At 43.8% G+C, this 25,591-nt stretch overlaps 4 non-coding genes across 4 annotated transcripts; 2 read left to right on the top strand and 2 right to left on the bottom strand.

Annotated features, from left to right (window-relative positions):
* Positions 1-14,273: 14,273 nt before the first annotated feature.
* On the bottom strand, positions 14,274-14,358 carry trnak-uuu (transfer RNA lysine (anticodon UUU)). Its single transcript is given in 2 exon segments — positions 14,274-14,309; positions 14,322-14,358. It is a non-coding gene; the product is annotated as a tRNA-Lys (tRNA).
* A 3,171-nt stretch (positions 14,359-17,529) lies between these two features.
* trnaw-cca (transfer RNA tryptophan (anticodon CCA)) lies at positions 17,530-17,601 on the top strand. The gene has a single exon. It is a non-coding gene; the product is annotated as a tRNA-Trp (tRNA).
* Positions 17,602-19,170: 1,569 nt separating this feature from the next.
* trnar-ucu (transfer RNA arginine (anticodon UCU)) lies at positions 19,171-19,262 on the bottom strand. The gene is given in 2 exon segments: positions 19,171-19,206; positions 19,226-19,262. It is a non-coding gene; the product is annotated as a tRNA-Arg (tRNA).
* Positions 19,263-21,889: 2,627 nt separating this feature from the next.
* Positions 21,890-21,962, top strand: trnar-acg (transfer RNA arginine (anticodon ACG)). The gene has a single exon. It is a non-coding gene; the product is annotated as a tRNA-Arg (tRNA).
* Positions 21,963-25,591: the final 3,629 nt, after the last annotated feature.

Here is a 25,591-nt window from a genome sequence, read left to right as displayed (position 1 = left end):
GGGGGTGATGCCAGAGGACTGGAGAATTGCAAATGTTACACCCCTGTTCAAGAAAGGGTGAAAGAAAAAATCCAGCAACGACTGACCAGTCAGTTTAACCTCGGTTGTGAGGAAAGTTCTAGCAATGATAATCCGGGATAGAATTAGCAGTCAATTGGACAAGGATTAGGGAAAGCCAGCACGGATTTGTTAAAGGCAAATCGTGTTTAATTAAATTGATACAGTTTTTTGATGAGGTAACAGAGAGTAGATGAGGGCAATGCAGTTAATGTGGTGTGTATGGACTTCGAAAAGGTGTCAGATAAAGTGCCGCATAATGGGTTTGTCATCAAGATTGAAGCCCATGGAATAAAAGGGGCAGTAGCAGCATGGATACAGAATTGGCTAAATAACAGGAAACAGAGTGTCGTGGTGAACGGTTGTTTTTCGGAATGGAGGGAGGTGTACAGTGGTGTTCCCCAGGGGTCGGTGCTGGGACCACTGCTTTCCTTGATATACATTAATGACTTGGACTTGGGGATACAGGGCACAATTTCCAAATTCTTGCTACCAAAATGCTCCACTTCACTGTCATCTGCATTAAAATTCATTGGCCAATTATACACCCATTTTGCAAGTTTATTAATGTATTTTGTATTTGGTCGCAATCTTCATCAATATTATCGAAACTCCACCCCACCCCGCCAATCTGGTGTCATCTGTAAATTTTGAAATTGTACTTCCGATTCCCGAGTCCAATTCGTTGATGTGAATTGTGAACAGTGGTCCCAGAACCAATCCTTGTGGAGCCCCACTTTCCACCTTATACAGTGTGAGTCGCTACAATTAACCCCACTCTCTGTTTTAGAGCAGTGGTCAAGAGAAACTTCTTTACATAGGGAGTAGGCAGTCTGTGGAATTCACTTCCACGGTTAGTGTTTGGGGCACACAGTTCTGTAATGACAAGTGGTCCTCATGTTTTTATCCAAGACAGGCCTCAGCCCAGTCATTTACACTAAATGCTGGTGCAATAGTTCAAGCTCAGAGGTGCCAGGTATCGGGAGCAGCAGTAGCTGTAAATAAAATCTAAATGTAAGTAAATACCAATACAGTTCATCTTCATCTATTTCTCGTTTAATAACTTTTGCTGAATGTGGCCCAGGCCAAGTGCCAGGATATCGGGTCAGGTTCACCATAGGAAATGAGTTTGACATCCCTGAGATAGACAATGTGAACCGGATTACCCTCATCCACTAACCCAGCAACTTCTTCAAAAAACTCAAGCAAGTTTGTAAGACACCATTTTCTTTCCCAGAAGCCGTGTTGAGTATCTCTAATGGCTCCCTCTCTTTCCCCGTGATCATAAACAGCATCTCTTAGGATCCCTTCAAGCATCTTCCCTCTGATCGAGGTCACACTGATGGGCCTGTCATTCCCCGGCTCTGATTTGTCCCCTTTAATGAAAATGGGAACTACGTGAGCTCCCTTCCAATCTCAGGGAACAATTCCTGACTCTATTGAGCTGTTGAAGGTACAGGCAAGGGGCTCACAGAGCACCCGTCCCATCTCTTCAAACACCCGGGGGTGAATATCATCTGGACCGGGAGCACAATGCATTTTGAGAATTCATATTTTATCCAAAGTGACATCCCGTTCTATTTTAATATTTATGATGTTATTGTTGACAGCACATCCCACAGCTGGAATCTGAGCCTCATCCACAGGAGTGTAGACTGATGAGAAATTGTCATTCAACAGCTCTGCCATAGCCCGGGAATCTGTCCTGAACTGTCTTTCAGTGGCCCTAAAGCATCTTTAATGGTCTTCTGACTCCTGACGGAGCTGGAAAGACATTTGCTATTATTCTCAGAATTGGGCACCATCTTCTTTTCCAAAGATCTCTGAGCTTCTCTAATGGCTGCTTTTGTCTCCCTCGATTGTGGGTGATATTTGACCCAATTCTCCTGTAAACTGAATTCATCCTGATCCGATCTGGGTTAAATGTAAGACAGTTCGGGGAGTCAGGAATCATTCACCGCTGGACCCACACTGAGAGGGAAAACCCCAGACGGTTCCTTAGTAAGGATTCCTCTGGTACCTCAGCATATCTTTGTCAGCTATCTTACAGTCCACTCCTGGAGGCCCCACTCCCTGAGCCTACAACCTTCAGCAGGGTCAGAGGTGGAGTTCCGCAGTGGGAGTGATCCCAGAGTAACTGTCGGGATCGCCCCCACCCTGTGGATGGTCCGGATCGTGTATTTTTAGTGATCCTGGTGTCTAACACGCACACATCAATAAAACCGGGAATTGTGGAACACACTGCAGGTCCTTCTTTATCTGGAGATCGAATGACTGTTGTATAATTGTACCAGCAGTTAACAGGCTCCTGTGATCTCCTCCCTCTGCTATTTTCATGCAGACTTCAACCCATTTATTTTAAACGGGTTTATTTTAAATGAGTTAACGCCTGCCTTAAATGGTAGACTCAGGACTGTCACACAAACAGGTTAAATCTTCATAGAATAATTACCACAGTCATTTTTAGACTGGACGCCGAACGGTGACTTTTCTGTCAGTGAAGAGAGACGAGAAAGACCAAAGTGCCGTTTGCCCCTCTCAGTGTGGCCCTGAAGGACTGTGTCCAGGCTGAAGTTCTGTTCCCACCGGACGATCCTCCCCCCAGATTGTCCTTTCTGAGCTCCAGTCAGGTGATGCTAAACACTCAGGTGGGAAAGACCAAAATCGACAACAAGGGTTTAAAATAATGCTGATTTATTTCACAAATATCCTGAATATTAAACTCCAGCCCAGTTATAGGGGTTATTAACATCAGGAGAAACAAACCCCAACTGTCAGAATGAACATGGTTCAGTCCTGGATGGGATTAACAGCAGAATCCAACCCCTGCAGTCATATGTGAACTCGCTGGAGTCTCAGCACGTGTGATGACTGAGTGAATCCCTTCCCACACACGGAGCAGGTGAACAGTCTCTCAACCAATGGGCATGCGTTGATGTGTCAGCAGTTCATTTGTGCTCTTCTCACAGTCAGTGAGTTAAAAGGTCACTCAATCGTGTGAACAAGTGGATGTTTCAGAAGGTGGGATGAATTAGTGAATCTCTTCCCACACACGGAGCAGGTGAACAGTCTCTCCCCAGTGTGAGTGCGTCGATGTCTCAGCAGATAATTTCTGATTTTAAATCTTTTCTCACAGTCAGAACATTTAAACGTCTCTTATCAGTGTGAACTCGCTGGTGTGACAGAAGGAGGGATGACCGAGTGAATCTCTTCTTACACACGGAGCAGGTGAACGGCTTCTCACCAGTGTGGGTGCGTTGGTGTGTCAGCAGGTGGGATGATTGAGTGAATCTCTTCCCACACACAGAGCAGGGGAACGGCCTCTCCCTAGTGTGAACTCGCTGGTGTCTCAGCAGGGTCGATGACCAAGTGAATCTCTTCCCACACACGGAGCAGGTGAACGGCCTCTCCCCAGTGTGAGTGCGTTGGTGTGACAGCAGAATACTTTTGCTTTTAAACCTCTTCTCACAGTCAGAACATTTAAAAGGTCTCTCATCAGAGTGAACTCGCTGGTGTCTCAGCAGGGTGGATGACCGAGTGAATCTCTTCCCACACACGGAGCAGGTGAACGGCCTCTCCCCAGTGTGAATGCGTCGATGAGTTTCCAGCTCTGAAGGGTAATTGAATCCCTTCCCACAGTCCCCACATTTCCACGGTTTCTCCGTGGTCCGGGTGTCCTTGTGTCGCTCCAGGTTGGACGATCAGTTGAAGCCTCGTCCACACACAGAACACGTGTACGGTTTCTCCCCGCTGTGAATGGTGTGGTGTTTTTTCTGTCTGTGTAACTGGTTAAAGCTCTTTCCACAGTCAGTGCACTGGAACACTCTCACTTGGGTGTGTGTGTCTCGGTGCTTTTCCACTCACACTGATGTTAGAAATCTTCTCCCACAGATAGAACAGACAAATGTTTCTCCTTCCACATTCAAAGGCCGATGATATTTAGGTCCTGATGAATCGAGTGACTCTGTCAGATATTGACGTGATCTTTGGTTTGAGTTTCCTGTCTGCAAATCCTCCCCTGTAAAAGGAGTTTATAAAAGTTATCACTGTAAGTACAGAATAGAAATTCAGATCAGATAACTCTACTTTCGATGGAACATTATTTCCTCTCTCATTCCTCAAAGCTGTAAATCCCCGTCCCACACATTCTCCCTCCTCCCTGTGCTGAAATCCAAACCCATCGCATCATCTTTCAGTGGCCCTAAACCATGAGTGAAAGGGTGAGAGAGGAATGTGAGAGAGTGAGTGTGAGAGTGATTGTGAGCGAGCGCGAGAGTGAATGTGAGAGTGAGTGTGAGAGAGAGTGTGAGTATCGCAGTGGACTCGGTGTGGAAAATGAAGTGGGGCAGGTGGTGCATGTTTCAATGGGGCAACAGTGATCATAATCTCATTAGGTTTAGAATAGTTATGGAAAAGGACAGGGGACAGTCAAATGTGAAAATTCTAAACTGGAGGAGGACCAATTCCAGTGAGTTAAAAAGGGATCTTGTCCGTGTGGACTGGAATCAAAAATTGGCAGGCAGAACAATAATTCAACAGTGGGAGGCCTTCAAGGAGGAGTTGGTTCAGGTGCAGAGTAGACAGATTCCCATGAGGAGGAAAGGAACAGCATCCAAAGCTCGAGCTCCCTGGATGACTGAAGATATAGAGATCACCATTTCTCCTTCATTTACAGACTCTCCCTGACTGATCACTGTTTCTCCTTCATTTACAGACGGTCCCTGACCGATCACCATTTCTCCTTCATTTACAGTCGGTCCCTGACCGATCACCATTTCTCCATCATTTACAGAAGCTCCCTGATTGATCACCATTTCTCCTTCATTTATAGACGCTCCCTGAACGATCACCATTTCTCCATCATTTATAGACGCTCCCCGACCGATCACCATTTCTCCTTGATTTACAGACTTTCCCTGACCGATCACCATTTCTCCTTCATTTACAGACGCTCCCTGACTGATCAACATTTCTCCCTCATTTATAGACGCTCCCCAACCGATCACCAATTCTCCTTCATTTTCAGACGCTCCCTGACCGATCACCATTTCTCCTTCATTTCCAGACTTTCCCTGACCGATCACCAATTCTCCTTCATTTACAGACGTTCCCTGACTGATCACCATTTCTCCTTCATTTATAGATGCTCCCCGACTGAACACCAATTCTCCTTCATTTACAGACGTTCCCTGACTGATCACCATTTCTCCTTCATTTATAGATGCTCCCCGACTGATCACCATTTCTCCTTCATTTATAGATGCTCCCCGACTGAACACCATTTCTCCTTCATTTACAGACGCTCCCTGACTGATCAACATTTCTCCCTCATTTATAGACGCTCCCCAACCGATCACCAATTCTCCTTCATTTTCAGACGCTCCCTGACCGATCACCATTTCTCCTTCATTTCCAGACTTTCCCTGACCGATCACCATTTCTCCTTCATTTACAGACGCTCCCTGACTGATCAACATTTCTCCTTCATTTCCAGACTTTCCCTGACCGATCACCATTTCTCCTTCATTTACAGACTTTCCCTGACCGATCAACATTTCTCCTTCATTTACAGACTTTCCCTGACCGATCAACATTTCTCCTTCATTTACAGACTTTCCCTGACCGATCACCATTTCTCCTTCATTTACAGACGCTCCCTGACTGATCAACATTTCTCCCTCATTTATAGACGCTCCCCAACCGATCACCAATTCTCCTTCATTTTCAGACGCTCCCTGACCGATCACCATTTCTCCTTCATTTCCAGACTTTCCCTGACCGATCACCATTTCTCCTTCATTTACAGACGTTCCCTGACTGATCACCATTTCTCCTTCATTTATAGAGGCTCCCTGACCGATCAACATTTCTCCTTCATTTACAGACTTTCCCTGACCGATCTCCATTTCTCCTTCATTTACAGACTTTCCCTGACCGATCACCATTTCAACTTCATTTACAGGCGCTCCCTGACCGATCACCATTTCTCCTTCATTTATAGATGCTCCCTGACCGATCACCATTTCTCCTTCATTTACAGATGCTCCCTGACCGATCACCATTTCTCCTTCATTTACAGACGCTCCCTGACCGATCACCGTTTCTCCATCATTCACATACGCTCCCTGAGTGATCACCATTTCTCCTTCATTTATAGATGCTCCCCGACTGAACACCATTTCTCCTTCATTTATAGAGGCTACCTGACCGATCAACATTTCTCCTTCATTTACAGACTTTCCCTGACCGATCACCATTTCAACTTCATTTACAGGCGCTCCCTGACCGATCACCATTTCTCCTTCATTTCCAGACTTTCCCTGACCGATCACCAATTCTCCTTCATTTACAGACGTTCCCTGACTGATCACCATTTCTCCTTCATTTATAGATGCTCCCCGACTGAACACCATTTCTCCTTCATTTATAGAGGCTACCTGACCGATCAACATTTCTCCTTCATTTACAGACTTTCCCTGACCGATCACCATTTCACCTTCATTTACAGACTTTCCCTGACCGATCAACATTTCTCCTTCATTTACAGACTTTCCCTGACCGATCAACATTTCTCCTTCATTTACAGACTTTCCCTGACCGATCACCATTTCTCCTTCATTTACAGACGCTCCCTGACTGATCAACATTTCTCCCTCATTTATAGACGCTCCCCAACCGATCACCAATTCTCCTTCATTTTCAGACGCTCCCTGACCGATCACCATTTCTCCTTCATTTCCAGACTTTCCCTGACCGATCACCATTTCTCCTTCATTTACAGACGCTCCCTGACTGATCAACATTTCTCCTTCATTTCCAGACTTTCCCTGACCGATCACCATTTCTCCTTCATTTACAGACTTTCCCTGACCGATCAACATTTCTCCTTCATTTACAGACTTTCCCTGACCGATCAACATTTCTCCTTCATTTACAGAATTTCCCTGACCGATCACCATTTCTCCTTCATTTACAGACGCTCCCTGACTGATCAACATTTCTCCCTCATTTATAGACGCTCCCCAACCGATCACCAATTCTCCTTCATTTTCAGACGCTCCCTGACCGATCACCATTTCTCCTTCATTTCCAGACTTTCCCTGACCGATCACCATTTCTCCTTCATTTCCAGACTTTCCCTGACCGATCAACATTTCTCCTTCATTTACAGACTTTCCCTGACCGATCTCCATTTCTCCTTCATTTACAGACTTTCCCTGACCGATCACCATTTCAACTTCATTTACAGGCGCTCCCTGACCGATCACCATTTCTCCTTCATTTATAGATGCTCCCTGACCGATCACCATTTCTCCTTCATTTACAGATGCTCCCTGACCGATCACCATTTCTCCTTCATTTACAGACGCTCCCTGACCGATCACCGTTTCTCCATCATTCACATACGCTCCCTGAGTGATCACCATTTCTCCTTCATTTACAGATGCTCCCTGACCGATCACCATTTCTCCTTCATTTCCAGACTTTCCCTGACCGATCACCATTTCTCCTTCATTTCCAGACTTTCCCTGACCGATCACCATTTCAACTTCATTTACAGGCGCTCCCTGACCGATCACCATTTCTCCTTCATTTATAGATGCTCCCTGACCGATCACCATTACTCCTTCATTTACAGACGCTCCCTGACCGATCACCATTCTCCTTCATTTACAGACGCTCCCTGACCGATCACCATTTCCCCTTCATTTACAGACGCTCCCTGACCGATCCCCATTTCCCCTTCATTTCCCGGCGGGTAGTGAGGGGGGGATAATGTTCACTGTTTTATATTCGGGTCTGGGGCCGCACTCGGGGTTTGTAAAGCCTGAGCCTGGGCCTGAGCCCGGACCCGGGCCCCGGGGTTTATTGAGCCTCTTGCTCCGATCCTCTGACCTGCACCGAACGCGCTCCTCCCGCAGCCTCGACTGGCCGCGCATGCTCAGGACACACTGACCGATCACCATTTCTCCATCATTTACAGACGCTCCCTGACCGAACACAATTTCTCCTTCATTCACAGACGCTCCCTGACCGATCACCATTCTCCTTCATTTACAGACACTCCCTGATTGATCTCCATTTCTCCTTCATTTACAGACGCTCCCTGACCGATCACCATTCTCCTTCATTTAAAGACGCTCCCTGACCAATCTCCATTTCTCCTTCATTTACAGACGCTCCCTGACCGATCACCATTTCTCCTTCATTTACAGACGCTCCCTGACCGATCCCCATTTCCCCTTCATTTCCCGGCGGGTAGTGAGGGGGGGATAATGTTCACTGTTTTATATTCGGGTCTGGGGCCGCACTCGGGGTTTGTAAAGCCTGAGCCTGGGCCTGAGCCCGGACCCGGGCCCCGGGGTTTATTGAGCCTCTTGCTCCGATCCTCTGACCTGCACCGAACGCGCTCCTCCCACAGCTTCGACTGGCCGCGCATGCTCAGGACACACTGACCGATAATGTCACTACTGCGCCTGCGCTCTGGACTCCACTGATTCAGATAGGGCACAATCTGTACCGCGCTGCATGCTGGGTGATGCAGCCGCCATTGATGATCTTAATTTCAGGCCGAAAAACAAAGACATTGGAAGCAGGGCGAGCGCTTTTGGACCAAGGAAAATAAAATAAACTGAAAGCCCAGCCCTTCGTGCCATTTAAACCGGCACAAACACACAGCATAGAAGCCCCCCCCCCCCACTTTGGTGAACTCCAGATAATATTTTTTTCATTTACTTTTATTCATTTCGTTTTATTAATTGTTGCAACTGACGGGTTCAATTAATGTTTATTTTCCAACTGCACCACAGGACCGTCAGTTTCACCATGAACCCCGCCCTGGTGATCAAGGAGATATCCGGACCAATTGGAGCAGCAGGAATTTATCGGAATTTCCAGTAACGAGTGGGGTGCCGCAGCGATCAGTGCTGGGGCCTCAACTATTAACAATATATATTCATGGCTTGGATGAAGGAACAGGGTGTCTTGTGGCCAAATTTGTTGATGATACAAAGAAAGGTGGAAAAGCAAGTTGCGATAAGGACACAACTTGTCTGTAAAGAGATATTGACAGGTTAAGCGGATGGGCAAAAAATTGGTGGATGGAATATAATGTGGGAAAATGTGAAGTCATCCCCTTTGGGAGGAAAAATAATAAAGCAAAATATTATTTGAATGGAGAAATACTGCAAAACGCTGCCGTACAGAGGGACCTTGGTGTCCTCGTACATGAAATATAAAAAGTCAACATACAACTGCAGCAGGTAATCCGGAAGACATACGGAATATTAGCCTTTATTTCCAGCAGGATGGAGTATAAAAGCAGGGAAGTCATGCTACAACTGCACAGGGTGCTGGTGAGACCACATCTGGAGTACTGCGTACAGTTCTGGTGACCTTATTTAAGGAAGGTCATACTTGCATTGGAGGCAGTTCAGAGAAGGTTCGCTAGGTTGATTCCGGCGATGGAAGGGTTGTCTTATAAGGAAAGATTGAACAGGTTTGGTCCATAATTATTGGAGGTTAGAAGAATGAGAGGAGATCTTATTGAAACATACAAATTCTGAGGGGACTCGACAGGGTTGATGCTGAGAGGTTGTTACCCCTCATAGGGGAATCTAAAACTAGGGGGCATAGTCTCAGAATAAGGGGTTGCCCGTTTAAGACGGACATGAGGAGGAATTTCTTCTCCCAGAGGGTTGTGAATCTTTGGAATTCTTTACCCCAAAAAGCTGTGGAGGCTGAGTCATTGAATACATTCAAGGCTGAGTTAGAAAAAAATTTTGATTCGCAAGGGAGTCAAAGGATATGGGGAAAGGGTGGGAAAGTGGAGTTGAGGTAAACATCAGATCAGCCATGATCTCATGAAATGGTGGAGCAGGCTCGAGGGGCCGAATGGCCGACTCCTGCTCTTATCTCTGATGATCTTATGGTCTTATGGTAAATTGACTGGAGGGATGAGAGAACAGTTGGTCCTCCAACCAATCGGAGTGTGAGAGGGGCGGGAGTTGCGGCACCGAATGGGCGGGTCTAAGCCCAGATGTCCCTCATTGACTGAAGCATCATTAAAAAAAATAATTTATCTTAAGCTCCAGGAGAAAACACGACCTTTCTGTTGTGGCTTGAAACAGATGAAACCAGATGAGATGGAGCAAACATTTCAACATTTGTTGGAAAAACACATTAATTAAGAATAGCCAACATGGATTATTTGAGATAACTCGAGTATACTGATAAAGGGGATGTAGTGGATGTTGTGTAGATGGATTGTGAAAATGTGTTTGATAAGATGACGGACAGGAGGCTTGTTGATAAAATTAATATCCACGGTATTAAAAAGAATGGGGCAGTGTGGATAGGAAGTTGTGTAAAGGGCAGAAAACAGAGAGTAGTGGTTAATGGATGTTCTTCAGACTGGAGGGATGTAAACAGTGGTGTCTCCCAGGGTCAGTGTTGGGACCATTGCTCTTCTCAATATAGAGAATGATCTCAGCTTGGGTATGTGGGACACAAGGTGAAAATCTCTAGATGACGCCAACATTGGCAGCGTGGGGAACTGGGAAGAGGAGTCAGTGACTTCATTGTGACGTCCACAGGTTCGTAAACAGGCAGGTGAAATTTAACGCAGAGAAATGTGACGTTTTGCATTTTGAGAGGAATAAAAATGAGATGAAATGTACACTGAATGGTCAAAGTTTAAAAGTAGAGGAGCAGAGAGACTGTTAATTCGACTCATAGAATCAAAGAAATTGATGGCACAGAAAGAGGCCATTCGGCCCATCGTGTCTGTGCCGGCCGAAAAAGAGCTATCCAGCTTAATCCCACTTTCCAGCCCTTGGCCCATAGCCTTGTAGCTTCCGGCAGTTCAAGTATTCTTAAAATGCGATGAGGGTGTCCGCCTCAACCACCCTTTCAGGCAGTCAGTTCCAGACCCCCACAACCCTTGGGTGAAATAATTTCTCCTCAGTTCCCCACTAAACCTTCTACCAATCACTTTAAATCTATGCCCCTGGTTATTAACCTCTCTGCTAAGAGAAGTGGGTCCTTCTAATCCATGCTATCTGGGACCCTCATAATTTTGTTCACCTCAATTAAATCTGCCTTCAGTCTCCTCTGTTCCAAAGAAAACAACCCCAGCCTATCCAATCTTTCCTCATAGCTAAAATTCTACAGTCCAGGCAACATCCTGATGAATCTTTCTTGCCTTGTGTATAAAATGTCTGCTATTTGAAAGTCGTGACATTGATCAAAGTCCACGTTAAGTTTTCTTGCCATTTGTGTCATGATTTGGAGAAGATCTGACACTTTAAATATTGCTGACCTTTAACTGTAGCTCACAGTGTCTGAACAGTCACTGTTATCAATATCCTTTTATGTATCTCTTTGTGCTCCATCTCCTTAACAGCACAAGCTGATCACAGCAATGTTTTCTTCAAATGGAATCCCAATGTGAGAAAATGCAAAATTTCAAAGTGAAGCATCACATGCAGGATTGGAAGGAGAGTGCGAGTGGAGATAATTGGCTTGGATCAGTGATCTCTTGAGCATTAAGACATTCATTATCTGAAAGAAGCACGGAGATGAGATTTTTGTCCATATTTATCAATATAGAAAAGAAGCAGGGCGTAGAGATACTTTTGTCCATTCATCCTGCCATCTACAAAATCCATCACCTCTCAATGCCCAGCATCTTTCGTTCCAACTCCTTGCTCTACAGGGAAGTCTTGGTTTCATTAATTCTCCGTGTTTTCAGCAAACATCTCATTCACCTCGCAAATCTGACTTATAAGTCATCCCATCGTGTTGACATCATGTTAGCAACTCAAGATAAGCTGCTTTATGTTGATGGAATTAATTCGAGTCAGTTTTCAGGATCAATATGTCGAGGAATCTACAAGGGAACAGGCTATTTTAGATCTAGTATTGTGTAATGAAACAGGGTTAATTGGTAATCTTATAGTAAATGATCCTCTGGGGAAGAATGATCATAATATGGTAGAATTTGATATTGAGTTTGAAAGTTTGAGAGTGATGTCATTAAGTCGGAAACTAGGGTCTTAAATTTAAACAAAACCAATAACGTAGTTCTGAGGATTGAGTTGGCTAAGGTAGTTTGGGAAATTAGATTTAAAAATATGATGATAGATAAGCAATGGCGAACATTTAAAGAAATAATTTATAATTCCTTAACAAAGTTACATTCCCTTGAGGGTTAAAAACTCCACCGGAAAAGTGGTCCAACCTTGGTTAATTGGAGAGATTAATGATATTTTAGGTTAAAAGAGGCTTATAATGTTGCCAAAAAGAATAGTAAGCCTGAGGATTAGGAGAGTTTTAGAAATCAGCAAAGGATGACCAAGAAATTGATAAATATGTATAAAGGAAGAGATTAGCGAAAGTAAACATGGGTCCATTGGAGACAGAGACAGGAGAATTTATAATGGAGAATAAGGAAATGGCAGAGACGTTAAACAAGTATTTTGTATCTGTCTTCACAGTAGAGAACACAAAAATCATACCAGAAGTATTGGGGAACCAAGGTTTTAATGAGAGTGAGGAACCTAAAGCAATTAAGATTAGTAAATAAAAAGTACTGGAGAAATTAATGGGACTAAAAGCTAACAAATTCATTGGCCCTGATGGCCTACATCCTAGGGTTTTAAAAGAGGTCGCTGCAGAGACAGTGGATGCACTGGTTTTATCTTCCAGAGTTCCCATGATTCTAGAAAGATCCCCATGGATTGGAAGGTACCAAATGTAACCCCTCTATTCAAGAAAGGAGGGAGTGAGAAAAGAGGGAACTACAGGCCCTTTAGCCTGAAAATAGTAGTAGGGAAATTGCGAGAATCTATTACTAGGGACGTGGTAACAGGGCACTGAGAAAATCATAATATAGTTAGGCACATGCAACAAGTTTTATGAAAGAGAAATCGTGTTTGACAACTCTATTAGAGGTTTTGAGGGTGTAGATAGCAGGGTAGGTAAGGGAGAACCAGTGGATATAGAATATTTGGATTTTCCAAAGGCATTCGATAAGGTGCCACACAAAAGTTTGTTAAACAAGATTAGGGTTCATGGGATTGTGGGTAATATATTAACATGGATTGGGGATTGGTTGACGTACAGAAAACAGGAAGTCGGAATAAACAGGTCATTTTGGGGTTGGCAGGTTGTAACTAGTGGGGTGCAGTGAAGATCAGTGCTTGGGCCTCAGATATTTACAATCTATATTAATGACTTAGATGAGGGGACCGAGTGTAATGTATCCAGGTTTGCTGACGATACAAAACAAGGTGGGAAAGTAAGCTGTGAGGAGGATGCAAAGAGGATGCAAAGTGATACAGACAGGTTAAGTGAGTGGGCAAGAAGTTGGCAAATGAAGTATAAAGTGGGGAAATGTGAGGTTATTAACTTTGGTAGGAAGAATAGAAAAGCAGAATATCTTTTAAACGGTGAGAGACTACGAAATGTTAGAATTCAGAGGGATTTGTGTGTCCTTGTACACGGATCACAGAAAGTTAACATGCAGGTGCAACAAGCAATTAGGAAAGCAAATGGTGTGTTGGCCTTTATAGCGAGGTGGTTGGAGTACAAGGATAAGGAAGTCTTGCTGTAATTATATAGGGCTTTGGTGAGACTGCATCTGGAATACTGTGTACAGTTTTGATCTCCTTACCTGGGAACGATACACTTGCCTTAGAGTGGGTGCAACAAAGGTTCACTAGATTGATTCCTGGGATAAGAGGGTTGTCCTGTGAGGAGAGATTGAGCAGAATTGGCCGATATTCTCTGGAGTTTACAATAATGAGGTGATCTCATTGAAACATGTAAAATTCTTAGAGGGCTTGACAGGGTAGATGCTGGGATGCTGTCTCCCCTGGCTGGAGAGTCTAGAACTAATGGTTATAATCTCAAGATAAGGGGCCAGCCATTTAGTTCAGAGATTTCTTTGCTGAGAGGGTTGTCAACCATTGGAATTCTCTACCCCAGATGCTGAGCCATTGAATAGATTCAAAACTGATGTCGATAGAATTTTGGACACGAAGGAACTCAAGGGATATGGGGATAGGTCTGGAAAGTGGAGTTGAGGTCGAAGATCAGCGATGACGTTATCAAATGGCGAAGCAGGCTCGAGGGACTGAATGGCCAACTCTTGCTCCTTTCGCTGATGTTGGTCCGCTGGAAAAGCAGAACTTGCCAGCTGTTTAAAAACTTTTAGCCTGAACAGGGACTTGAACCCTGGACCCTCAGATCACTACCTGTTTTAAAAGTCTGATGCTCTACCGACTGAGCTATCCAGGCTCGCTGTTGGATTGGTTTCCATCATACAGATTCATGGTGGGACTCTGAATTATCCCCGTCGATGTCGAATTCGGGGGAGTATCACTTTTATACAATTTTCAGCAACGTGTTGAGGAGAATCCTTGTTTCTGTTGAACATGATGTAAGAAACATGGACAGCGAACTCAATTCTTCTTGTTTGTAAAAAATGTCTTGTCATTCGTTAGCAGCAATTAAAAAAATACACTTTCCCCAATGGCTCAAAAGCTGAACTTGTTCCACACGGGAGCTGGAAAATGCCTCTCGACATTTCAGCCGATCAACAATTGAAAGCTGAATAATTTCACCCGTTACACCGTGACACCAGGCAGCAGATTTGCCTCCCGAATTTTCCCTACACGACACTTCAAACCGATGAATCCCTGCTTCACGGAAAGAAGAATTGTGTGTTTGGTTCTTTAGATTTAAAGATGTCGTGCCGGCCGCTTTACCATTTCAGCTCTCGCCAATCGCCCCCTCTCCCTCCTATAAACAAATAAACTCTCACCTGCTATTGCAAGGCGGGAGGCCAGAGGAGCCTCAGTGCCCACATGGGGACATGAAGAAGTCGACGTGTTATGGAACTGGTTGTACCTTGAACTCCAGTCAAAATGTTTAGAAGGTTCAACTACTTCAGATGGCGCTGAAACTCACAACCCCAGCATTTCTCGAGTGTATAATTATTGTAGAAATAACGCGCGCTGACCGATTGCTCCACTGGAGCCGCGCACGGTCTGTGTCCCCAGTGCTCCCATCAAACAGCTTCATCCTCGGTCTCTCAATTATCGCTTCCTGATCTTTCCCACACAGAAACCTCCAAACAAGAGGCGATTCGTTAAACATCCGCAGTGACCTTTAAAAGCCGTGGAATCTGAAACAAAACCCCAGACGATAAGAACTTTTAATTATATTATTATTATTAACGTAAGGACAATTATTTTCATGCTACTTTGAGGATTTGGGGAAATTGGGAGCTGAAACTAAGAAACTTTATCTGGGCTGTCGGTGATTGGAGAGATGGGCGTTATTTCATTTGAAAACCAAGGCTCGGAACTTCCTGATGGAGAAGTGTGAGAGAAGATTGTGGTTAGTGGCAGTTGCCAGGGAGATCGAGAGGAGAGGGAGAAAAGTCAAAGTCACAGCTGTGACAGCTCAAGTGCTCTGCTTATCTGTAATATTTAGACAGTAATGTAAAATAGAGGACAAACCAGTTTGGTATCGGTTATCAAAAATACTAAAAGACACGGGTTCAAAGGCGGATTTGTGAAGAGGGAACGGATTTAACCGCCAGACCGAAATCATTCCCCATGAATCTGAAGCGTCTTGCGGAAAACGGCAGTGCGAACTGTTCTGTTCGTGTCATGACTTGAAAGACCCTCCAATTCCCGACAGTATCTTTGAACGAGTTGTGTAGACAAACCGCGATAGAAGCCGCTTTGCACTCGTCAAACGTGTAGGTGACGATATCGGGGGTGATCAGGGTCGATTTCAATTATTTGAAATCTCACCATGTGACCCGAAGATTGACGGCAGAATCGAGTTTTTCCTGTAAGTCCTGAATTGAAGGGAAAGGCGCAACAAGCAGGTCGGAGAAATGAAGAGCAGAAAATGTGGGTGAAACTTGCACGAGTGAAAATCCCTGTATGTTGGAAGACTCAGTCCCCAGTGGTGGAGAGGATTGGGATTTCAAGCTGTCTCACAGCTCACACACACACCATTGGCTCATTTAATCACCTTCAACAACTCGAATACATCATCACTTAATCTTCTGTACACAAGGAAATACAAACCTTTTCTCTGCAACTTGTCCGCATAATTTAAACATTTTAGCCCCGGTATCATTCTGGTGAATCTGCACTGCACCCCCTCCAAGGCCAATATATCCTCCCTGAGGTGTGGTGCCTCGAACTCATTTAGTCCCTCTGCCATGCCCACTGCCTCCATGAGTAGATCTCCTTTATGGTCCCTATTCGTCCCCGCCCCTCCTCTTACTACCCGTTTCCTGTTAACATGTCTGTAGAAGACTTTTTGATTCACTTTTATGTTTCCCGCTTCATCTTACTCTCTATCTCTCTTATTATCCAGGGAGCTCTGACTTTATTTGCCCGACCTTTCTACCTCGTTGGAATGTACCTTCTATGTACCCGAATCATCTTTTTAAAAGGCGCGCACTGTCCAATTATAGTTTTGCCTGACAATCTTTGATTCCAATTTACCGGGGCCAGATCTGTTCTCATCCCACTGAAATTGACTCTCCTCCAATTGAGTACATTTACTTTAGAGTGGACAGTGTCCATTTCCATAGCTATTCTAATCCTTATGATACTGATCGCTGCTCCCTAAATGCTCCCCCACTGACACTTGCTCCACTTGGCCCGCCTCATTCCCTTGAACCAAGTCCAGCAATGCCTCCTTCCTCAGTGGGCCAAAAACGTACTGGTCGAGAAAGTTATCCTGAACACATTTCAAAAATTCTTCCCCTTCTTTGCGCCTTATATTATTGTTATCCCAGTCTATATTAGGATAGTTGAAATCCCCTGTTATCACTACTCTATGGCTGATGCACCTCTCTATAATTTCCCTGAAAATTTGCTCCTCGATATCCGTCCCACTGGCTGGTGGCCTATAGAATACACCAAGTACTGTAATCGCACCTCGATTGTTCCTTAACTCGAACTCAGTCCCCAGGAGAAATTCCCTCCTTCCTGGGAACTTTGTATTAAGCAGAAGTTAGCAGCAAAAAGTGTTCGTGGTGGGACTGAGAAATGCTGAAACAGCCGGCACCCTGTAAAACAGAGCTCCAAGTGTCGGTTTAAATAAAGTCCTGAACTGACAGAGCGGTGGACAGATGAGGATTGAATTAAATCCCAATTCACTGAATCTAAACAAGGTTTCAATAAGTGAATCTGTCAGGAGTGAGACACCTGAGCTTGTGTGTGAGCTGAAACTGGATCGGTCCCGTTCTGTAAAGACTGAATGGCAGGCGGCTCCCAGACAGGGCTCAGGCCGGGACTGGCAGCTCTCCGCTGGGAACGGCTGGATTGGAGAGCGGGGCTCCTGCGGTGTTGCTGCTGCTGCTTCCGCCTCTTCGAGTCCCTGTGGCGGTCGGTACCGATCTCCCTCCTATGGATCCGGCTCGAGGTGGGCGCTGTGGACCTCGTGGCGCAACGGTAGCGCGTCTGACTCCAGATCAGAAGGATGCGTGTTCGAATCACGTCGGGGTCATTGCATTTTCACAACGTTTCAGTGTCGCTCTGTTTTATCGCGGGGCAGTCTTTCAGGGATGGTCTGTTCACTGTGTGTAAAATAATATTTATCACAGAATGAACACACCACAGAAGGAGACCTGCCTTTTGTAAGACCAATCCCATTGGTCCCATTCCCCGTCCCTTTCCCCGTGGCCCTGCATTTTCCCCTTCAAGTATTTATCAAATTCCTTTTTGAAAGCCACGATTGAATCTGCTTCCACCGCCCTTTCAGGCAGCGCATTCCAAATCATAACTATTCGCTGCGTAAAAAAGATTTTCCTCATGTCGCCTTTGGTTCTTTTGCAATCACCTCAAATCTGTGTCCTCTGGTTCTCGACACTTCCGCCAATGAGAACAGCTTCTCTTTATTAACTTTATCTGAACCCTTCATGACTTTGAACACTTCTATCAAATCTCTTCTGTTCCTTCTCTGCTCGAAGGAGAACAACCCCAGCACGGGGTAAACGCGGTCAATTAGCTCCAATTTATTTATTTGGGCATTAAACAAAGTGTGAGAGACTGGCGAGGCGTTGTGTGAACGGAGCTCACTGCTTGAAGATAATAAATCCAATCACTGCGTGGGCGCTGGGTTCAAATCTCACCACTGATAGAATTTCTGGCAATGTTCATTTTGACCTGTTCGCAGAAAACCCGATTGTCGTGCGATGGAGCAGAGGATGTGAAAGGAGCTGAAAGTGGAAGTGCAGATATGAGTTTCATCACGGTGACTGGACACGTTTCCACAGGTTCGGGTCTCTCACCTTAAGATTCTTTCCAGCAGAGTGGGACAGGTGATCAGAGTGACCGGGCTCCAGCGGCGCAATCGGTCAGTGCGCGGTCCTTATCTGACAGAACAGGGTCGGGAAATACCGAGGTTGTTAATTCGAGTCTCACCGAGATCAAACAATCCTTTTGCTTGTGAACATTTCGACCGGAGTTGAAGGTACAATTAGTTTGTTCCAAAATGCAACTACTTATTTGAATTGCCATGTGGTTCCTCCGGACTGCGCTGTTGCAATAGCAGATGAGATGTTTAGTATTACTTGTTTACAGGAGGGAGGCTGCGGTTTTGGAGACACAAACTATGATTGTGAACCATCCACAAATCGTGGGATTTTAACTGGAGCTTTAAACCAGCGCCTTAGACCGCTCAGCCAGGATACTTTCCAACCTACACTTCAGGAGCTAGTTTTACAGGAATAGAATTACTACAAGCAAGAATTCTACCCCTCCAGCACCAATGCTCACACGGCAGCCGGATGCATGTGTCCAGTTAGAAACCTGTCTGAAGGAACATGCAGTCTGACAGAGCCGGAAGTCCAGCAGATTGACTTTCGGTCTGAGCAGATGTTGAGTCTCTTCCTTGAGAGAGTTTCGCCAATCCAGCTCAGAGTGGATTAAGAATCATAAATCCGGGTGTGACTGGAGCCACTTGTGCAAGATAAAGTGCAGGGGGCAGTTTCCCGTCCTTGACGGACATTAATGACCCTGTTGCGGTTTTGCTGCAAAATTTCACTTCCCAGCTCCCGATCCGTGAACTAAAATCCAACTCTGGTGGGAATCGAACCCACAACCTTTGAATGTCCCCTCCGATTATTAAGCAGAAGTCCAACACGCTGTCCATTGCGCCACAGAGTCAGTTATACAATGTGAGGGAGAGCGGGATCCTGTGCTGTGGATGAGGCGGTCAGGCTGCTCCTGCTTCCGCCTCTCACATTCCGAGAGCCGGGGCGGCAGTCTGCACCGATCGCCCTCCAATGGATCCGGCTCCAGCCGCTTTTTGTGGGCCTGGTGCAAGAACAGTCGCGTCTGACTCCACATCAGAAGGTTGCGTGTTTTGAACCAGGTTGAAATCACAGCATTTTCACTGTGTCTCAGGGTCCTGCCGACTGATTTTAGATCGGGACAGTGTTTTACCGATGGGATGTTCAGTGTTTGTGCAACAATATCAAAATTAAATTTGACACATTAATGAGCTTTTTGTTCTGTTACTTTCTATTTACACCCTCTCCAGTTTTATGTAGAAACAGTTAACAATGTTTAAGGGATGTGGTGTGCAGTGTTTGTGGAATCAGTGTAATTAAATTTGATACTTTCATCTGTTCCTTTTCCAACCCAGACTCTTATCATTAGATTTGTACCTTCACCCTGTTTAAAATAGGTTACTCAGTGATAGAAATAAATCAGTAACAACCCCGAAACCTCAGCGGGTATATTTGTTCCAATACCTCGATTTCCATTTAAATTTTCAATCAGCAATTCCCAACGGGTGTTTTGGGTTTGACAAACTAATTTAAGTACTTGACTGGTTCCTGGAAATGATCCAGTGGGGATTTCCTTACCCGTACAGATATAGAAATAAATACATTCCATCATTTCACAAATGACAGTTGCATAAATAAATATATCGCGTTCATAAAAAAATTTCCACATTTTATTTTATTAATCCACTTACGTTTCAATGTAGATCATATATTCAGAGCATCCCTCTAAACTTAAAGAATGGTAAAACAATTGTAGATTTTACAAACACATAACACGCTATCGGAGAAGTAAGATTAAGGCCTACTTTGTGAAAGTTGTATTCTAATTGTCTTTATGATGTTAAGAAAAATATTTCTAGTTGTACATCCCCAACTTAACGGAGAAACTAAGCTGTAAACCAAAAGGATTTTTCAAAAACTATTTGGGGCGATTTGATCGGTTCCCCTTCTCCTTTCTTTAATTGTTACCTTTTGCTAATTGTTCATCTTGATCCGTTTGCTTCATTTTTTCCTCAGTCATTGATGGTGAATTTTCTATCCGTTAACGTTCTTAAATATTTGATTTGTTTGTTCCTTTCCTCTTGACTTGTGATTTGTTGATCTCCAGGTTAAAGTGTGAAACAGAAATGTGTTTAGATTCAGGCGTGACTCTGAAGTGTGAGACCGAGAGGTGATGCCGGATGTGTGACCGAGAGAACAACTGCTGGAGGCAGAACTGTCCGTAACCTGACATACCCCGTGTGGCATTGCTCATGGTGGGTCGGATGACAATGTTTTATATTGACTGAACGGCTATTTATACAACACACAACGGATTTTACTGCTGCTTTAACTCCACAAAGTATAATCACCATAAATGACCAAAGTCTCAGATCAGTTAGAATTGAATTGCTGTTGGTGAGGGGAGTTTGTACATTGGAAGGAGTTTATATATTTACAGCTCCAGGTAAACCTGCAAACCTCCCTCACCTGTCGGTTACGTCACCATGAGGTTTCCACCTTGCTTTGCGATTCTGGACTTCTGAAGTGTGATTGAACCTGACCAAAAGTTTCCTATAATTAGTGAGGAAGGAAGGTATCAGTGTAAATGGGAGATATGAACGTGGATATTTCACTGGGTACCATGGGAACCAGATACACTGCTCATTCCAGTTATTTGTCCAGCAGGAAACAGAAATCATTCTCTTCAACTGTACTCGCCCGAAGGAAAAGGAAACAAACAAAACTGCTCAGTTCTTTGTTTTAGCTTCTTCTGCTGGTTTACATTCACTCACCGAGAAAGTGAGAGAGAGACTGAGAGATTGGATTGGCTGTTTCACTTTATAATCTATTATACTTTGTACTTATTGTTAGAGACGGTTCCATCCCAACAATCCTGTGCCTGACCTTCTCATTGATACTCAGAGGTGTTCAAAATGAGTTTCAACCAATTTTACAAAAGCTGAACAGCGAAAACTGCTCTGAAACCAGCTTCGCTTCGCAACTCTTCATGGAGATTCGGTTGCTGGTTGTAAGTAAAGAAGTTTGTACAATCAGCCCTCTGGAGCAATATGCTCAAAAGGTGTTTCGGACACATTGTATGAGAGGTCCGCCTGTACAGTGCAGGAACATTTACATACTGCAGATCTGGAATCCTTTCCTTGTTGGCTCCGGAACTAATACAAATACCGCTCTGTGTTATTTTGTTGCTTAATTCACAAATTGGGTAAATATCACAGAGGAGGCTGAAGACAAAAAAGGCCCCGACCAAACGGGCACTTTGAGCAGCTCAGCCACGGAGCCAAATCAAACTGCAAATTCACCACCTCCTCTCACTGATACCTGTCAGATACCCGCCACTGTCTGGTGGAGTTTGAGGCCGTTTGGTACATTTCTGTATCTCTTGTCCATTTCGCTGTGTTTACCGACACTGTCTGCATCTCTCGCTGTGTTTGTGTCTCTGTGTCAATCTGTGGGTTGATTCTGAATGAAAAATGAAATAAAACACATCAGTCATCAGCTGGGCCAATGGCGCAATGGATAACGCGTCTGACTACGGATCAGAAGATTGTAGGTTCGACTCCTACCTGGCTCGGATTTATGCAATTTTCCCTCTGACACTGGGGAACTGAGAATCAAATTTGATAATAACATATTGTTTATGGTGAATCAGCAAAGAAAACATTCCATTTTCAATAATTTCGGTTCAGTTATGTACAGAATGAAACTGTGACCACAAGTTGTTTGCAACAAGCCGCCTTTTAAGTTGATGTCCGGCTCGCTAACATTGCAGCACGAGGTGTGGGCACCGCACTGATAACCTTCAGGTGCATCCGGGCCTTTCAGACACTTCGTGTGACACAAGAGCTTTCCAATCCCCGCCAGTCGGACGGACAGTATCTGGAAAACAGTTCAACTTTCAGTGTTCAGACGTTGGTGAGAGCTGTGAACAGGACTTTGGGTAAATATAAATTGGGTGTGGATTAGGAGTTAGCTGTTCTGTTATAAACTGTGGGTGTGTATATATGAGTGTGATGTTTATATATGAACTGTGGGTGTGGAGATATCAGTGTGATGTTTATATATGAACTGTGGGAGTGTATATATGAGTGTGATGTTTATATATGAACTGTGGGTGTGTATATATGAGTGTGATGTTTATATATGAACTGTGGGTGTGTATATATGAGTGCGATGTTTATATATGAACTGTGGGTGTGTATATATGAGTGCGATGTTTATATATGAACTGTGGGTGTGTATATATGAGTGTGATGTTTATATATGAACTGTGGGTGTGTATATATGAGTGTGATGTTTATATATGAACTGTGGGTGTGTATATATGAGTGTGATGTTTATATATGAACTGTGGGTGTGTATATATCAGCGTGATGTTTATATATGAATTGTGGGAGTGTATATATGAGTGCGATGTTTATATATGAACTGTGGGTGTGTATATATGAGTGTGATGTTTATATATGAACTGTGGGTGTGTATATATGAGTGTGATGTTTATATATGAACTGTGGGTGTGTATATATCAGTGTGATGATTATATATGAACTGTGGGTGTGTATATATGAGTGTGATGTTTATATATGAACTGTGGGTGTGTATATATGAGTGTGATATTTATATATGAACTGTGGGTGTGTATATATGAGTGCGATGTTTATATATGAACTGTGGGTGTGTATATATCAGTGTGATGTTTATATATGAACTGTGGGTGTGTATATATGAGTGTGATGTTTATATATGAACTGTGGGTGTGTATATATGAGTGTGATGTTTATATATGAACTGTGGGTGTGTATATATGAGTGTGATGTTTATATATGAACTGTGGGTGTGTATATATCAGTGTGATGTTTATATATGAACTGTGGGAGTGTATATATGAGTGCGATGTTTATATATGAACTGTGGGTGTGTATATATGAGTGTGATGTTTATATATGAACTGTGGGTGTGTATATATGAGTGTGATGTTTATATATGAACTGTGGGTGTGTATATATGAGTGCGATGTTTATATATGAACTGTGGGTGCGTATATATGAGTGTGATGTTTATATATGAACTGTGGGTGTGTATATATGAGTGTGATGTTTATATATGAACTGTGGGGTGTATATATGAGTGCGATGTTTATATATGAACTGTGGGTGTGTATATATAAGTGTGATGTTTATATATGAACTGTGGGGTGTATATATGAGTGCGATGTTTATATATGAACTGTGGGTGTGTATATATCAGTGTGATGTTTATATATGAACTGTGGGAGTGTATATATGAGTGTGATGTTTATATATGAACTGTGGGTGTGTATATATGAGTGCGATGTTTATATATGAACTGTGGGTGTGTATATATGAGTGTGATGTTTATATATGAACTGTGGGTGTGTATATATGAGTGTGATGTTTATATATGAACTGTGGGTGTGTATATATGAGTGCGATGTTTATATATGAACTGTGGGTGTGTATATATGAGTGTGATGTTTATATATGAACTGTGGGAGTGTATATATGAGTGTGATGTTTATATATGAACTGTGGGTGTGTATATATGAGTGTGATGTTTATATATGAACTGTGGGTGTGTATATATGAGTGTGATGTTTATATATGAACTGTGGGGTGTATATATGAGTGCGATGTTTATATATGAACTGTGGGTGTGTCTATATGTGTGCGATGTTTATATATGAACTGTGGGTGTGTATATATGAGTGCGATGTTTATATATGAACTGTGGGTGTGTCTATATGTGTGCGATGTTTATATATGAACTGTGGGTCTGTATATATGAGTGCGATGTTTATATATGAACTGTGGGTGTGTATATATGAGTGTGATGTTTATATATGAACTGTGGGTGTGTATATATGAGTGTGATGTTTATATATGAACTGTGGGGTGTATATATGAGTGCGATGTTTATATATGAACTGTGGGGTGTATATATGAGTGCGATGTTTATCCGTGAAGTGCGGATTGACCGGGAGGGGCAATTCCTCCTGGGGTTATATTTTCTTCCAACATAAGGACACAAAGTTCAATTTGCAGTGGGACGGTAATCGCTCAGTTGGGAAGGCGTTGGACTAAAGATCTCAACATCTCGGGTTTCACAAGTTTGAGTTATTTCGTTTCTGCCTCTATGAATCCCAGAATCATAGAATGGTGACAGCACGGAAGGAGGCCATTCGGCACGTCGAGTCCGTGCCGGCCCTCTGCAAGAGCAATCCAGCTTGTCACAACCCCCCGCCCCACTCCCCCAGTTTACCCGTAGCCCTGCATTTTTTTCCCTTCAAGTACTTATCCAATTCCCTTTTGAAAGCCACGATTGAATCTGCCGACAGCACTCACTTAGGCAGTGAATTCCAGATCTTAACCACTCGCTGTGCAAAAGCGTTTTTCCTCATGTTGACTTTGATTCTTTTGCAATCTCCATAAATCTTTGTCCTCTGGTTCTTGACCCTTCCGCCCATGGGAGCAGTTTCTCTCGATCCACTCTGTCCAGAATCTTCATGTTTTTAAAAACATCGACGAAATATCCTCTCAACATTCTCTGCTCTGAGGAGAACAACCCCAGCTTCTCCAGTCTATCCACGTAACTGAAGTCCTTCTTTCCTGGAAACTTTCTAATAAATCTGTTCTGCACCTTCTCAAAGGCCTTCACATCCTTCCTAAAGTGCGGTGCCAAGAACTGGACACAATACTGCAGTTGTGGCCGAACCAGTGTTTTATAAAGGTTCATCATAACTTCCTTCCTTATGTACTCTATGCCTCTATTTGTAAAGCCCGCGATCCTGTATGCTTCTTTAACCGCTTTCTCAATCTGCCCGGCCATCTTTAAAGATTTGTTCACATGAACCCCCAGATTTCTCGGTTCCTGCAGCTCCTTTCGAATTGTGCCCTTCAGTTTATTTCTCCTCTCCTCGTTCTTCCACCAAAATGTATCGCTTCGCACTTCTTTGCGTTAAATTTCATCTGCCATGTTTCTGCCCATTCCACCAACCTGTCTTTGTCCTGTCACTCTCCTCCTCACTGTTGTTGGACTGGAAAAATACGCTTGTGAACACAGATCCAAACCCTCCAGCCTCCCCTCACCTAACCTGATATATATATAATAAAGAATGATTAGCCACTCCTATCCTCACAAAAATTCGATCGTTAAATCGCACATGTCGCATTTAGGTAGCAGCAA

The sequence above is a fragment of the Heptranchias perlo genome, unplaced genomic scaffold (genome assembly GCF_035084215.1).
Source record: "Heptranchias perlo isolate sHepPer1 unplaced genomic scaffold, sHepPer1.hap1 HAP1_SCAFFOLD_254, whole genome shotgun sequence".
Lineage (NCBI taxonomy): Eukaryota > Metazoa > Chordata > Chondrichthyes > Hexanchiformes > Hexanchidae > Heptranchias > Heptranchias perlo.
Note: the sequence above shows the minus strand (reverse complement) of the source record. Positions and strands in the feature narration are given on the sequence as shown.